Source organism: Triturus cristatus, chromosome 4_1 (assembly GCF_964204655.1).
Source record: "Triturus cristatus chromosome 4_1, aTriCri1.1, whole genome shotgun sequence".
Classification (NCBI taxonomy): domain Eukaryota; kingdom Metazoa; phylum Chordata; class Amphibia; order Caudata; family Salamandridae; genus Triturus; species Triturus cristatus.
In genome coordinates, this window is record NC_140585.1 from 1,216,285,350 (window position 1) to 1,216,302,668 (window position 17,319).

General features: G+C 48.3%; 1 protein-coding gene across 4 annotated transcripts in view; it reads left to right on the forward strand.

Moving 5' to 3' along the window:
* B4GALNT1 (beta-1,4-N-acetyl-galactosaminyltransferase 1) overlaps nt 1-17,319 on the forward strand; it is a 693,972-nt gene that overhangs the window by 165,352 nt on the left and 511,301 nt on the right. For 3 of the 4 annotated variants that reach the window (XM_085654578.1, XM_085654574.1, XM_085654572.1), the window contains exon 1: nt 16,990-17,040. The exons of the other annotated variant lie outside the window; for it this stretch is intronic. The gene's annotated coding sequence lies outside the window, so the exon portion shown is untranslated. Of the gene's footprint in view, nt 1-16,989; nt 17,041-17,319 lie in introns of those variants that run through there. 4 annotated transcript variants of the gene reach the window in all.

The window sequence follows — 17,319 nt, forward strand, 5'->3', positions numbered from 1 at the left end:
ATATCATTATAAACCTCTACTAGGGTGTGGGCCATGTTGTCGCAGACTGTGGTAACAAGGAAAATTTCAGAGTATACGGCTTAAGGCAAGGGTACTATTTAATCTCTACACTGCCTACATGGGCTCAGCATTGCAAAAAGGCCAAACTAATCCCGCCAAAAATGGAGCTAACAAAGTCACAGAACTACAATACGCAGATGATATTGTCCTCCTGGATCATACCAATGTAGGGATTCAGAAAGCACTCAATGCCCTTCACAAATACAACTTGGCCAACAAAATGGTGGCAAACGGCACAAAGACTCAAGTAGTAACCTTCAGAAGGACACATACAAAAATGAATCATGCGTGGAGCCTGGGCCCTCTAAAGATCCAAAGCATCGAATCATACAACTATTTGGGAGTGTGGCTATCATCAAAGTGAGGAGGAAAAACACATTAGAGGCACCTAGAAATAAAGGCAGAGGCTTTAATCATCAGAACATGTCAACTGAACAACTCTTGAAATCCCCTGTACAGACCCAATAAGACGTGTAAGAAGAGCAACACTTTTCCTGCCAAATACGGTCATGGAGCCTATCCGGGCCAATTCGTCAAAGCCATGGAAAAATTCCAGCTCCAAGTTTATTAGAGGGATTTCAGATTACCATCATACATAGGTGGATGCCTGGTTGAGCTGGAATTTGGGCGAGAGGGCCAATCATAGACCTGCATGGAGACCTTCCTAAATATTACTACAAGATTTTAAATCGCCGTCTAAGTCCTTGAAAGCTTTCCTTCGGAATATCTTTAAATCGGAGAAGAGTCCTTGGTCAGATTATCTTCAAAGATCAATTGCCTCTCTCCAAATAGACCAGACGGATTTAACAAGCTTCACCTTTTGTATGCAGCCCTTAAAACAATTTTTAAATAGGAGACAAGGACACTTTTGAAAATATGTGGTATGAGTAAACTTAAGAACTCCTGGTTATACAAGCTTTGGAGAAATTAAATACTAAAAGGCTCAGGCCCCTCGAGGACCTGCGGCGTCGGGGCCGGAGCCTCCAACAGCGCCGGAGCCGGAGCCGCCGGCACGTGAGGTCGCCCAGTCGAGTCCGCGGGGCCCGAAGGCGCGCCAGTGGGCGTCGACGGCGGGGCCAGGCTCCTCATGGCCGAGAGGAAGGCACTGACCTCCGTCGGCGTCGCGTCAATCCCAGGGACCGGCGGGTATGGGGATCCAGCAGAGCCACGGGGGTGGAGCCACCCGGACCCTCGGCTGAGTCGCGCGACCGGCGAGGGGAGTCCGAAGAGCGGTGTCGCCTCTTGGACTTCTTAGGGCGCTTCGACTTACCCGAAGACTTCGAGCCAGACGAGCGACGATGTCGAGTGCGGCTCTGCAACCGATCCTTGGACCTTCTCCTGGACCGGGATCGAGAGGGGCGCGGAGCCGAGTGGCGAAGCTCGAGAAGCTTGCGGGACCGCTCCCGCCTAGCTTTCGAGGTCAGGGCCATACAGTCGGAGCACAACTCCGCGTCGTGGTCGAGGCCCAAGCAGTACAGGCACCGGCGGTGATGATCGGTTACCGACATCAGTCGGTGACAGTCGTCGCAGGCCTTGAAACCAGGCATCCTACCGGCACCAGAGTTGAGAAGTGACCAAAAAGAGTCGAAAAAGTTAGTCAAAAATTGACTGAAGGGGTAGCTCTCCCGGATCGGCGCTTACTGGCGCGGAAAAAAGAAGAACTGACGTCAGCGCGCGAGGGCGGCGTCTAAGTACTCCGACGACGTCATTCCGGCGCACGACGTCAACGACGGACGCGGAGCCGCAGATGACGCCTAGCGACGCGCAAGGGGTATTGCTACAAAAATCTTCCGGATCCAGTCTGACGCCTGGGGATATTCTAAGGTGAGGAATCTAACTAACGTGTTTCTTGCAGATGTTTCTTACAGATATATCGTTACCGAAGGTAAGTAACTTGTTCATCTGAAAGAAACACGTTAGTTAGATTCCTCACCTTAGAATTGATACCCCAGCAATACCAACCCCGGTGGTGGGTCTGCGAACCAAGATCACACCAGAAAGTCCTGGAGAACAGAACGGCCAAAGTGGCCATCTCTCCGGACTTGGCTGTCCAGGCAATAGTGCCTGGCGAACGTGTGCAGTAAAGCCCACGTCGCCGCCTGACAGATGTCCTGCAAGGGGACTCCCCGTCCCAGGGCAGTCGTCGCCGCAGTGGCCCGGGTGGAATGGGCTCGCAGCCCAACAGGAGGGACCTTTTTCGCCAAAGAATAGCAGAGTTTAATACACAACACGACCCACCGCGAGATGGTCCGCTTGTGCACAGCTTTACCCTTCTTCGCACCTACATATCCAACAAAAAGTTGGTTGTCCACCCGGAACTGGCTTGTGCGAGCCAAATAAAATGACAGCGCACGTTTTGGGTCCAGACGGTGGAGCCTCTCTTACTCTTTTGAAGGATGCGGAGGCGGAAAGAAGGTGGGCAGCGTGACAGATTGCCCGATGTGAAAGGGAGTCACGACTTTAGGAAGGAAAGAAGGACGGGTCCGGAGGACAACCTTATCCGGATGAACCGAAAGGAAGGGAGGCTTAGCTGACGGAGCCTGGAGCTCACTCACCCGCGTAGCGGAGGTGATGGCCACCAGGAAGGCAGTTTTCAGAGTCAGTAGACGAAGTGGACAGTTGTGAAGGAGCTCAAAGGGAGCGCACATCAGAAAAGTAAGAACAAGGTTCAAGTCCCACTGAGGCATTACGAAGGGAACAGGAGGGAACATATGAGTAATGCCCTTGAGAAAACGGGAGACAACAGGGGACTTGAAAAGACAAGGCTGATCAGGAAGCCTTAAGAAAGCAGAGATTGCAGCAAGATAACCCTTCAAGGTGCCCAGAGCAGAGCCCTGCTGGGCCAAAGAAAGAAGAAAGAGGAGACCCTCAGAAAGAGGGGCAGAAAGGGGATCCACAGCCTTTGCTGTGCACCATGCCACAAATTTGTTCCACCGGCAGGCGTGTACCGTCTTTGTGGAGGGACGCCTGGCTGCCAGAATGACATCACAGACTTCAGGAGGCAAGTCAAATGGCATCAACTGTCGCCGCTCAATCTCCACGCATGGAGGTGGAGGCTGGACAGGTTCGGGTGGAGGACCGTCCCCTGTTGCTGCGACAGAAGGTCCTCCTGAAGAGGCAGTCGTATCGGAGGATCGATGGACATACTGAGTAGCTCGGGATACCAGTACCTTCGTGCCCAATCCGGAGCCACCAAGATGACTTGGGCCCGGTCGCGCCTGATCTTCTTCAGCACTCTGGGCAGAAGTGGTATAGGCGGAAAGGCGTACAACAGACCGCAACTCCACTTGCGACGAAAAGCGTCTCCGAGCGAGTGCCGCCTTGGAAATTCCAACACGCAGAACTGCTGACATTGTGCGTTCTCTTCGGTGGCGAATAGATCTAACCAAGGCTCTCCCCACTGCTGAAAGAGACCTTGCGCCACGTCCGAGTTCAGACGCCATTCGTGATCCATCATGCACCGGCAGCTGAGTTCGTCTGCTCTGGCGTTCAGAGAGCCCGCCAGATGTTGAACCACCAGGGTGATGCCCTGATGTTCCAGCCATGTCCAGAGGCGCAGAGCCTCCTGACAAAGGGTCCCCGACCCCACCCCGCCTTGTTTGTTGCAATACCACATGGCGGTGGTGTTGTCCGTGAACACCTGCACGACACTTTCCCGGACAGAGGGAAGGAAGGCTTTTAGTGCAAGTCGGATCGCCCTCAGCTCCAATAGGTTGATATGGAGCCGAGACTCCGCCGGAGACCAGAGTCCTCTGATCTCCGCCTCTCCCATATGGCCCCCCCATCCCAGGAGGGACGCATCTGTCACTACGACATGATCCGGTTGGGGTAGGGAGAGGGATCTGCCGCTGACCTAATCGCGATTCGTGAGCCACCACTGCAGCTGGTTCGCAGTGCCCTCCGAGATCAGGACATGGTCGGACAGGTTGCCGTGATGCTGGGCCCACTGAAACTTCAGGTCCCACTGCAGAACCCGCATCCGCCACCTGGCTTGAGGTACCAACAGGATGCAGGAGGCCATCAGCCCCAGTAGCCGCAGCTCCAACCTGACCGAAACCCAGGACAAAGGCCGGAAGATGGAAATCAGGGCCTGAATGTCACGGACCCGCTGTTCCGGCGGATAGACCCGGAACTGCGCCGAATCGAGAACCGCTCCGATGAAAAGGAGCTTCTGGGAGGGACTCGGGTGCGACTTCGGCACATTGATGGAGAACCCCAGCGAGTGCAGGAGGTCCGCCGTAGTCTGGAGGTGGAAGACAACTTGCTGGGGCGAGCCCGCCTTCAACAGCCAATCGTCAAGATAGGGGAAGACTGGAACCCCTGATCGGCGCAGATGAGCTGCGACCACCGCCATCACTTTCGTGAACACCCGAGGGGCACTGGTGAGGCCGAAGGGGAGCACTGTGAACTGAAAGTGCTCCTGACCCACTGTGAATCGTAGGTAACGCCGGTGGGCCGGCAGGACGGGGATGTGGAAATAAGCGTCCTGCAAGTCCAACGCTACCATCCAGTCTCCAGGGTCTAGAGCAGCCAGAACCTGAGCTAAAGTGAGCATCTTGAACCGGTCCTTCCGGAGGAAGGTGTTGACGCTCCTGAGGTCCAAGATCGGGCGTAGGCCCCCTTTGCCCATCTTGGGAACCAGAAAGTAGTGGGAATAACAACCACGACCTACTTCTGGACCAGGAACGCGCTCGACGGCCTCCCACTGGCGTGGAATGGGCCTGAAAGCTCGGACTAGGAGGGCTTTGAGGCGGATGCTGCCGGGGTGGATGTGGACTGACCGACACGTTGACCTCCAGTACCGCCTCGGCGGAATCCACGTCCGCGACCGCGTGCAGGTTGGTTCTGCGGACGGGGGCTGGGCGGACGTGAGGAGGCGCCCCTTCCTTGGCCACGAAAGGGACGAAAGGCGGAAGTTTGCGGCCGCAGGGCTGAAAGACCCAAGGATTTGGCCGTGGCCCGGGAGTCCTTGAACCGAGCCAGCGCACTGTCCGCCTTCTCACCAAAAAGGCGAGTGCCATCAAAAGGCATGTCCATGAGGGAACTCTGGACATCCCCCAAAATGACGTGGACCTCAGCCAGGCGTGACGCCGAAGCGCCACCGTGGTGGAAATCGCCCGACCCAGCGAGTCCGTGGTGTCAAGTCCACACCGTATGGCATGCCGCGCTGCATCTCGACCGTCAGCAAGAGCTTGAGCGAGTCGTGTCCGGGTCTCCACCGGACACAAGGGCAGCACGTCCTCCACCGCATCCCACAGAGAGTGGGAATAACGGTTCAACAGGCAAGCAGTATTTAAAGACCGCAGTCCCAAACTCAGGGACGAGAACAGTTTCTTGCCAAACTGCTCCAACCTCTTGGATTCCCGATCCGGAGGAGGGGACGGGATGGAGGATTGGGTGTTTGAGGCCTGGATAACCAGACTCTCGGGGGTGGGGTGTTGGGAGAGGAAACTGGGGTCGCCCGGAGCAGGGCGGTGGCGCCGGGCAACGTTCCGGTCCACAGGAGGGACTGCGGAGGGCTTGGACAAAGTGCCCTGCAGAACGTCAATGAGGGCCTCATTAAACTGCAGCAGAGGCTCAGTGGAGCTTGCTGTCGGTTGAAGGACCTCAGTGAGGACATTAGTCCTCACGGCCACAGCAGGCAACTCCAGCCCGAGGGCTTCGGCCGCCTTGCGCAGCACCACTGAGAAGGCTGCACCCTCCTCCGAGGCCACAGTCGGAGGAGAGATGAAACCAGCATCCGGGGAGGTATCCAGACCGCTGGCATCCCCCAATTCCTCTGCCCAGTCCTGAGAAAGTTGAGCCTGAGTGGCCATAGGGTCATCATACCCCTCCCAGTCGCCCTCGTCATCTGATTCCCGATAAACAGGAGGAACGATCGGAGCCGGGCAGTAGATGAAAGGTTCACCTGTTGGCGCCAGCATCGGCGCCAGGTGGCGCCGTGCCGGCGTCGGGCCCGGACCGGGGCTAAACCGGGGAACGACGTCGCCCGGGGACGGCGTCGGAGTTGGAACCGGTGTCGGCGCCGGCTGAGGAGGCGTCGTGAGGTCGACCGGCGCCGACCGAGATCCATGCCTGTATCCCTCGTCGACCAGCGGCGTCAGGGCCGGCGCCGTCGACGGCGCCGGGGCCGGAGCCGCCGGCACGCGAAGTCGCCCAGTCGAGTCCGCGGGGCCCGAAGGCACGCCGGCAGGCGTCGACGGCGGAGCCAGGCCCCTCATGGCCGAGAGGAAGGCACTGACCTCCGCCGGAGTCCCAGGGACCGGCGGGTATGGGGACGGACGCGGCTCCTGCGGCTCCGACGGAGCGACGGGGGTGGGACCACCCTGACCCTCGGCCGAGTCGCGCGACCGGCGAGGGGAGTCCGAAGAGCGATGTCATCTCTTGGACTTCTTGGAGTGCTTCGACTTACCCGAAGACCCCGACGAGTGATGACGATGGCTGTGGCTCCGCGATCGGTCCTTGGACCTCCTCCTGGACCGGGACCGAGAGCGGCGCGGAGCCGAGTGCCGAAGCTTGAGAAGCTTACGGGACCGCTCCCGCCTAGCTGTCGATGTCAAGGCCTGACAGTCGGGGCACGACGCCACGTCGTGGTCGGCCCCCAGGCAGTAAAGGCACCGGCGGTGGTGATCCGTCACCGACATCAGGCGATGACAGGCATCACAGGCCTTAAAACCAGGCATCCTACGGGCACCAGAGTCGAGTCGATAGACCAAAAAGAGTCAAAAAGGTAGTCAAAAAATGACTAGGGGTAAGCTCTGGCGCGGAAAAAAGAAGAACTGACGTCAGCGCGCGTGGGCCGCGTCTAAGTACTCCGACGACGTCATTCCGGCACACGACGCCAACGACGGACGCGGAGCCGCAGACGACGCCTAGCGACGCGCAAGGGGTATGGCTACAAAAAACTTTCCGGATCCAGACGCCTGGGGATATTCTAAGGTGAGGAATCTAACTAACGTGTTTCTTTCAGATCTCCATTACTCTTCCCACTAGCACATTATTAGCCGTAAGCAAGTTGCAATATTGAAGTCTAGCACCTTATTAAAGAATAAGCACTTTACAGTCCTGTATGTATGCAATTCGCCACAGCTATATTTTAGACTGTTGTACAAATTGTTTTTTACTGCTTTAATACATTTGTCTATTTATGATCAAACATATTTGCTTACCTGTGACCAGAACATTACTGAATGATTTTAATTAACCATTCAGTAAAATGTACTACTGCTACCCCTTGCAATAAAGTATGGATATAGAAGATTTGCTTTCTGAGAATTCTTGATGAACCCTCTGAGGAGAGATAATATTCTGCTTAACCAACTGTACTTTAGCGTACTTTGCTAATTTTACGACTGTGTGTCTGATGGTTGCCTTGTGGAAAGCCTTACTCTCAAAACAGTACCCCGAGTTGGTTATGGTGACAAGCCATAGGCCAGAGTGGTGCCCTAGGAAACATTATACTCTATGCCAGAGGTCTGATTATGAAAAGATATGACAAAGGCAGTAGGTCTAACTACTTTATTGTGAAAAGTAATTGTTAAAGCCAGTAGGCATTTAAGAGTTGATTCCTATTACATTTTGTTACAGGCGATAGACAAGTATTTTGTTACATGTAACATCAAGATTACTATAGTGGGCAATGGTTTTACTGTTAGTCACCCACTCTGACAAAACCTGGGGATTTTCACTGTGATGATTCTTATTTGACCCTGCTGAAAGGGGTTGTATATTGTTTTGCAAAATGTACATATTTGTAATGTTGTAACTGCATACAAGATGGTTGACAGTTTATGCGCACTACAGTAGGCCTGTGTTGCAAACAGTGTCAGTCAGTAGTAAACGCTAATGACCTCATCAGTTCATAGGAAAAAGTTATGTCAGATTCATTAGGTCTGATCTGTTCATAATGAGAAGTTATGACAAAGCAAGAAGGCCTGAAGTGCTTACTGTGAAAACCAAGTGCTGATGATGGTAACAGGCTTTTAAGGGTGGATTGTTATGACACTGTGCTAAAGCCTGTAGGCAGGTGTTTTGTTACACAGAATCTCGCAGGCAGGAGAGGTACACAAGGGCTTTGGTGTTGGTTGCCCACTGGAGAAACCCATGAGAATAGAAGATTTGCACTATGGTAATCTATAATAGACTCTATTAGCAGGGATTTGATAATGTTTTGACAACTGAAATTGTGAACATATTCATAATTCTATCAACTTATACCTGAAGGTTTCCTTGTGGGAAAACTTATGACCAACACAGTAGGTCTGAGTTGGTTATGATGACAAGCCAATGAAAAAGGTCACATGCCTGATTGTTTATTATGAAACGTTACAATATAAGCAGTAAGCCTGACATATTGTTTGTGAAAATCATACATTACAGTCAATAAGCTATATTATTGTGTGTATTAAACCCTTCAAATAGGTATTTTATTACACAGATAACTGTGGTAGGCGAAGGTTTCGGTTAACCCGTTAGTTCAAATCTTCTATATCCACGGTTTGTCAGTGAGAATCCTTGTTAATGTCTTTTAGGATTGATAGCCGTTTGCTTTCTCAACTGTAATTTGGTTTCCAATAGTAATTTTTTGACTGTGTCTGATGGTTGGTTGCGCTGTGGGAAAGCTTAAAATCAATACATTAAGCCTGAGTTGATTATGGCAACAAACCAATGAGAACAGCTTTATGCCTGTTGGTTCACTAGTAAATTGTTATTTCAGATGCTGTATGTGGGATCTGTTTATTATTAAAAGGAAAAATAAAGGCAAAATGTCTGATGTATTCACTATATGATTCATATGTTAAAACCACTAGGCCTTTAAGGATGGCTTGTTTTGCACCACAGTAAAGTCTGCCGTCATATATGTTGTTACATGAACTCTCACAAATTCCATTTTTAGGGAAGCATTTTAGTGTTGGTGACTCCATCTGAGAGGTTGAGGATTTGCACTGTAATAATTCTTGCTAGAATCTCTTCAGAAGGTCTGACAGGCCTAGGTGCTTGCCAGGATCTTGTAATAAAAAATAATTAAATAATACATCGATCAATATACACATAAATATATATTCATATTGATACATAGATGGCCTTTGGCTCAGACGTCTTCGGTCATTGGTTTGTCCATCATTTACAGTCTACTTCCATCTTTCTCAGCTAACTGCATGTAGTAATGGTTCAGTCCACATCACTCACTGGCTCTCTTGCTCTAAGCAAGATAGCATTTTCTCATCACATGTGCACTTGCTCCTGAAAATTAATCTGCTTCAGGGTCTGGCTGGTTGGCCAGTCCTTAAGTTTTCAGTATGTTCCTTTTATAGTTCCTTTTTCATTTCATTGCTTCTCCTCTTTTTATTTGAATTTTCTTAAGAGGATACTACAGCACTCTAGGCAGTGCGAATAGGTCGTTTGCTTGCTGCTCACTACATCTGCCACTTCCTCTAAACCAGGCTAACATTATGGAATGTTCTTGTCCATAGTGTATCATTGTTTTACTATTCCAAAGATCGACAACACGTTGGTTCTAAATGTGGTAGAAATGCTAGAACTTTAAAACAACAATAGACTATACACAATGCCTCAAGACGGAGGACACCCGCTGCTATGGTTAATTTAGTTATTGCAAGCATATGCCTGTCAGACGGTAGCATATTTTCTGTTCTCTACGGGCATTCTTTTCATTTTTCTTGCATAGGTTGTTGCATTTGTGTGTGTGTTTTATGGAGTTGTGTCGCAGTATGAATGCAAGAATAAGCAGTGGATGGATGTACAGGTGCATGCGCGAAAAGATAAGGACAGAGTGTGTGTACCATGCCTTATTGAGTCACAAACCTGCCAAGAACACTGAAACATGGCCGCACTCGGGGGACCAGCACCACTCAACCGTGCGCGCCAAAAGTAAACAAGCATTTGCAATGCAATAGGTCTCGCATTTATACGAATTTGAGCTATTGGCATTGTAAATGACAATGATTTTTATTTAAGTTTGTTTTTTTTAAAACATAAATAAAAGGCACTGTCATTTACAATGCTAATAGTTCAAACTCTCGCAAATGTGAGACCTATTGCATTGCAAATGCTTGTTTGTTTAGATGGCAGTCGGTTGATCCTGTCAATTGTTGCGTTCTTTCACCCAGTTTCTTATGTTAATTTAGGTGGCGCCAGTAACCTACAGATGGCTAGGTGGATGTTAGCGAAATGTAGATGTTTGAGTGTGAATTCGTCTGTAGGCATTTTCATTGAAGGAATCGCTCTGCAGGATAAGGCGACCTGTTGCTTAAATAAGGTATGCTGTTTGAGGGGGGATGTGGTAGCAGTAACAGTTATGTACAATGGAAGGATTTGTGTTATAGTTTCAAAGTTCGAATGCTACGTTAAAAATAAGGCTGCAATAAAGTTTTGTAACGTTGTTTCAGCTAAAGACAGAAAGCGCATGTAATCTTAATTAATGCCCTGCATACAGTTATTTCTAATAAGGTAATGCATTTTTACAGTGTGAGCGAGTACAGTGTTCACTGTTGGAATTCGTCTGTAATATGCACGCTGTACAGTGGTGTACCCTCAGAATATTTTATAGCTTTTCGTTTGCACACTTAGTTAACTGGTGAGTGTGCACTTTTATCATGTTGCCAAGTACCAACATTTCGGGTTTTTTAACGCTGCATTATTTTAGTTTGAACTGAATACTTAATTAAAAGGCCATCTGTTCTAAACTATATTTGACCTAGCTGTACATTTGCAGTCATATGCCAGTGAGAAGCAGGAGCTCTCGTGCGCAACCAACAATGTTTTATTTACATTTCAGTAGGCCTACCCACGTCTGTATTGTAGCCCTGACCAACCCAAACAGGACGGGTGTGAAAGAAGGCAGTGAAGGGAAACTTTTATTTAAAAGCCCATTTATAAACCGCCCGCTGTCTTAGTATATGGCATTTGTAGATGCTTTTTGATGAAAAGCAGTCCAGCAAACACCAGTTTAAATGAAGCCCCAGTATGGCTATTAAGGCGCTACCAAAAGTGCTGAGGTTTTTGTTTCTGGTTTAGTAAGGTGGAGTAGACGTGGCCTTGTTTACAAACACCTCGTCTAACTGCCTAGAAACAGCCTAAGGCGAGGTGGGTGTCGAGGTGGGGGGGGGGGGGGTGTAGTTAAAACTTTATAGCACATACCGCTGCGCCGTAAAGGAAAGTAAACAAACCTACAAAAAAACAAGGCTGTGTTACACAGAAGAGCGGACGGTCTGTGTAAAACACAAAGCCAGTCTGGGCTGCACACACCCACGGAGGTGATCTATAAGCTGAGCCAGGCCACACTTTACAAGTTAAATAAGTAAGCGATCTAAGAGGACGTGGTGCAAAGTACAGAGCTGCCGACTTTTGTACTTGGGAATCGGTTTCGAGTCTCAGCTCTGCCATGCCTACAAAACAAGATATTGATCAGCACCAATAAAATGAAATAAACAGTGGGAATCAAAACAAAAATAAAATTACAAAGGCGATCGTTAGAACCCCTTAGGCCGGGGGTGGAAGGGGATTTAAATAGCCTGTTTTTGGTGGTGGGAGGGAGGGCACCTTACGGGGAGATGGAGCTTTGGAGCTGAATGCTCAGAGCTCGTGAAATGGCCGCCTCACGGAAATGTTCAAAGTTATTTAAACACCCTGCAAAAGAAAATAGGCATGTTATGTATAAATACAAAAGCGGGCGCCACACTGTAAATAAGCATGTCATGTGTATAAGTACAAAAGTGGGCGCATGGCGCCCCAAAACGTATGTGCGTGCCTGCGAGTGAAGCAGATGCCATGGTAAACAAGACAAGACCTGCAGAGCGTGGCGCTTGGGGCGGGGGAGCGCATTCCAGGCGGGGGAGCGGACCCTTTGAAGTGCTCCCAAAAAGCGGATTGCATGGCGGCACGATGCGCGTGATTGTGCGCGTGCTAGCCATGCAATCCGCTTTTTGGGAGCACTTTTAAAAGCCCCTATAGTCTCGCTTTGTGATCGCTTACGCGATAGCAAGGCGAGACCTAAAAACGACATACCTAACTGTTTAGAGGAGACGCCAGGAAAGTCACCAGCTTTGAGAGAGGGTGCTTCACTATCGATCAGCAACAAATCTCCATTCAAAGCATATCCTTAATCAACACAAGACTTCTGAAGGAGAGAGTATATCTACCCAGGGCTTTAAGTGGGCCGGGTCCTGCCGTTGCTCAGCATCAGCAGTTCTAAAAAGCAGGTGCTGAGAGGGGTCCCGATCGGGCTCTCCAATTTTGCCCTCACCCTCAGGGTGAAAAAAAAAATCTCAACTCTGCAGCAGTGCCAGCCTTCACTGCCTTTGATGTACCTTCAAAGAGACTCGTCATAGTTCTTTCGCAGTCTCATCATTTAAGAACTGAAGCATTTTCAGTATTCTAAACAAAGAGGCCATAGTTGTTGCTTATGCAACTCACAACCACTGACAAAGCCAATAGCCCTGCCTTGTTGCAGGTGTATTGCTACTTGTTGTATTATATATCTGGATGCAATGAGAGAAGCAGCAAAATACCAGTCGGGCTGCACACTATGCTTAGCACAGATTTTTAGCTTATGTGTTTTTAAGCCACACTATTATTTATATCGGCTACGCCCCTTTGAAAGACCCCTCCGTTTTTTCATCTCACTTAAAGCCTTGTATATACCCATTGTTTTTAATATTATAAACGTGTACCTGTAGTAGGGTGACCAGATTTTCAGAATGAAAAACCAGGACATGCACAGACCTAATAGGACATTTAGTCCTAGTGCCCGTACTGGTTTTTCATTCTGAAAATATATATATATTTGTGTTCTTTTAAAAAATATATATATATTTTGACAATACTTTACCACCCTTTCTGCAAAGAGCTCCAGGGTCCGGCTACTGGTGGACCTGGCCTTGCCCTATGGCCTCTGCTGCCCTGATTCACTTCTCATTAAATCCTGCTGTGCTGCTTAAATGAGGCGAAGCAGCACAGCAGGAGAGTTTAAAGAATTTAACTTCTGTTCCCGTTTCTAAGAGGGCTGGTCGAAATGTGAGCCTGCACAACACTGTGATTAATGTGCAGGTTCACCCGACCCTCCCTTAAAAACCGGGACATTTCATTAAATAACCCAGGCACTACTCAAAAACTGGGACATTTCTTTAAATAACCCAGGCACTACTCAAAAACTGGGACATTTCTTTAAATAACCCAGGCACTACTCAAAAACTGGGACATTTCTTCAATTTGGAAAAAAGTGTCGGGACACTGCTCCAAAAACTGGGACCGTCCGGGGAAATCCGGAACGTCTGGTCTTCCTAACCTGAAGTAGACCTCGTCTCCTAGTCTGAACCTTATGGAGGACCGCCTCCACCTGGATCAAGACTGGCCCCTATTCGACCACAATGCAGGATCCTAGGCATGTACCCCTCCCACAGTGCCATCCTCTCCTCCATCACCACACGAAAGCACCTCGAAACACATTATACCAGAGTGTGCGCTGCACAAAAGCAAAAGACCAGATAGAAGGTTGCGTCATCCACAGCTACACCCTACCATGCTCAGGAGACAAAAGACAGCGCTGCTCCAGGTTCACCTGCAATAGCGCCGCCGCCAAGGTGTGGGCATGAATAGTTCGTAATTCACGGTTACAGTCTGTCACTTCCAATAATTGCCACCCAGTGCAATTAGTGCAACTTTATAAAGAAATACATTGTTTTGAACCCTTAAGAGTTTACACCTTATACACTGTACTCTCTGAGCCAACCAACAGCAGACCCTTCACCCCCACCTTCCTAAAGCCCTGAAGGCAAGCGCTGCTGGTGGCAACCATGAAGGAGACAGGAAGCACCCAAATACAAACAAATACAGGTTTGAAGCAGCTTCAAAACCATTTGTTTTGCATTGTTTATTTTATAAGCACGGAAGGAAACACGACCTGCCCGTCCCCAGTAACAAAACCGGCAACCACCAGCAGTGAAACCGGAACCCACCCCGTCAGCTCAGCAGGAGCACACCAGAAGCAGAAGCATTCGAGGGGATTCCTGTTCCACGGGACATTGACGAGAGAAGTAAGACAGGGAGAAAGAAGACAGGGAAAGAAAGCAAGTGAGCGAGAGAGAGGGAGAGAGAGAGAGAAGAAGATAGAAAAGAAGGAAGAGAGTGATGGCGAGAAATGGATAGAGAACATTTCTGGAATGTGAGCTTGAGAATATGCAACCGAAAAAGCTGGTCTTCGAACCAGTTTGTTACTGTATGAGAGATTGTTCTAAAAGCAGATTTTTTGGTCAGGGGTTTCCAAGCTTGGCTCCCAGCCCCCCAAAGTACAACTGTGCCATCCCATCGATGTATATTTAAAGTGGAAGAGACCAAAGCACTCGGAGGAAACCTTGGCGGCGCATATTTCTATGTTAGGGTGGCAGCCCAGAACTCTGGCCTACCTGGAGGCACTGACCATCTCCATCCTCAAACTCAGTTATTGAAGACTCTTTGGAGACACTGTTGCCAGAGAAGGAAAACACAGAATGATCTGCTAAGTGCGTCCCGCAAAGAGCATACCCAAACCCTACATAGTCTAATGAACCAAGAACAACTCTTCCACTTGTTTAGACTATGCTGCCCCAGCAAAACACAGCCCTGGAAGGATGCAGCGGCTGCAAAGGACAGCGAGACTTAAAGTGGAATTGAGATACGGGATGTGGTGGGCCTTGGGGGTATGTCTCGGCTTCTCATTTAATGGAACTATGCCAGAAGTGGTGCTCATTGTGGGTCAGCGACTGTAGGAGTCTGGGGTCAGGCTCGGAACCGAAAGTAGCCTCATGCTGCATGTAGCGAGCGAGCCCAGCGAGCAAACCTGACCACTAAAAGGATGGGGTTTAGGGCGGTTTCTCCCTTCCCAAGAAATTTTAGCAAAAAATTGCAAATATGTGCATTTTTAAACCCTTGTTTTTGAAAAAGATTCCCCAATAATTGAATGAATGTATGGAGATTGGAGACTAGCCTTCATGGCTCAGTGAATGAATGGTTAGACAGTGAGGAAGTGGGTGGATGAATTAATTTAAGAATGGATGACAATAAACACTTTTAGCTATGCGGAGCAAATGGCTTCAATGAACTGACCAAAAAATGGGTGCTCTGGTTTTCATTTTAGCTTCTGCATTAAAACATGACTGTTCCTAAACACTACCCCCCACTAAACTTAATGAAACATGTATAGCTCGCATGTCTTGAAACAGTGATTTAGAACCTTAAAGAATGAAACACAAAACCTTTGATTCAAAATGGTAGAGAAAAAGAGAGAATCATGTAGTGGCTGAATTGTACAATGCCAAACCTTGCATAAGTCCTAGCTTCCACTTGACCACATTGTGTGAGCCTAGATTTAGGTATATTTAGTTAACGTAAGTAGGAATGATCTACTTTGTAGTTATATGGTTCAGTATTGTTGACCAATATTAGGAGCTCGATGGAGAACTGGCCAATGGATGAAGAGGTAGATGAGGAAAGCTCAGAGACTCACGACAAGCACTGAAAACCAATAGGTCTTTCCTATGGGACGATGACACAAGGCAGCGCAAGCCCTTAACTGTGATTTACTAAGTGCAAAGCCGCCTTGCGTGATTTAGTAAATCCAAGGTAATGCAAGGCAATGCATTTCGCTGCCTTACGTTACTCTGCAGCAGGGAGGCGTTCCATGGGTGGAGTGTGAGTGTTCCCACGCATCCATCCATGGATTTTGACACATTCCCAGATCTACAAAGAGTAAAAGAGTTGTAAACCTGGGTATGCATCAAAACAGTAGGCTTCCTAGACCCAGGTGTAACTAGGAGAAATGTCTGTCTGTCTCTTCGTTACTTCTGCTTCTCTACAAACGGAATTATTTGAATGAGCTGTTTCTTGACTCGTGATAATGGCGCAGGTAATGGCACAGTTGTTCCGAAAAATGTAGAATTAATTTTAGTGAGTTTTTTCTAAAATCCAACTGGTTTATCTCAGTACTTGTGTAAATCCGCTTACACGTAGACGAGTTTCTACACCACTTTAAACAATAAGGAAGTGAAACTCAATCTCACATGCCTAGTTCTGTTGGCTGAAAACCAGCCAAGGCCCGTGCAGATAAGAGCGGCGGAGCCGGATGTAGTGGGGCAGGGAATTTAACATACAACAACATGGGAAAATGAAATACATATTTACTTTTCCCTCGCCGTTGTATAATGAAATTTCGCCCAACCCAGCCCACCCCTCTTACCTGCAAAGGCCACGGCTGCTGAAAAACAGGATTGCCCAAGAGGAATCCTTATGATCTGTGCCAAGTTTGCAACTATGCATAGAATAACTTTACTTTAATTTGATGTATATATGATAATAAGAAGAGTTTCTGTTATTTCTTTGTTTATTTTTTAGAAAGTACGTCCTAAATTATGTGTCCACAATTTTGGAAATAATTCTATTTTTAACATTTAAAAAAAATGGAAAGCAGTGGGCCGGTCACAAGGGGAATCCCCCTGATTTACGTTTTTCAAATCAAAGAGTAAAACGAAGGACATAACAGCCAGTGGGATTTGCAGGCAATCAAAGATCCCAATATGGGCACTGAAGTGTAGCAATGTTCTTTGGAGACACTGAAAGGGAAAAACCCTGAAAGTCTGCTAATTTACGGATATTTGCAGAGACTTCGATTCTAGAAATCAAATATGTATATATACAGCTCCTGGGTTTGCCACACACTTAGGGAGCACTCGGACAGCTGAGAAGGTTTAAACCTTAACCTTTATTCACTGGTATGAACGGCACACGAACACAGAAAAAATGTAAGCAGTCACTTTGTCTCGCCTTACCCGTTTTGAAATCCTTCTTTCTCAGAGGCTTATCAACGAAGATTGCCTGCACACTCCCACATTGCGGGGCGTGGCATGGTTTATTAAGGCAGCATGTGGGAGTTTGCACGTAATCTTCATTGATAAGCCTCTGAGGAAGAAGGATTTTGAAACGCGTAAGGTGAGACGAAGTGACTGCTTTTTCCTGTGTTCGTATATATATATATATATATATATATATAATATATTTATAGAGGTATATATATAAATGTCTTGACTGAAGATTTCTTTATTTAGGCGTCAGTCTCCAGTCCACTATTTTAGAAGCTAGGAACTTGTCTTGGTCTGTGTCAGGCCCTCTCCTCTGGCATATTTGTCAGCTGTACATCGGTTCCAGGCTTCCCAGAACTTTGCTCCCACCCTATCCTCATCCCCATTTGTCTAGGAGGACTCTAGCCCG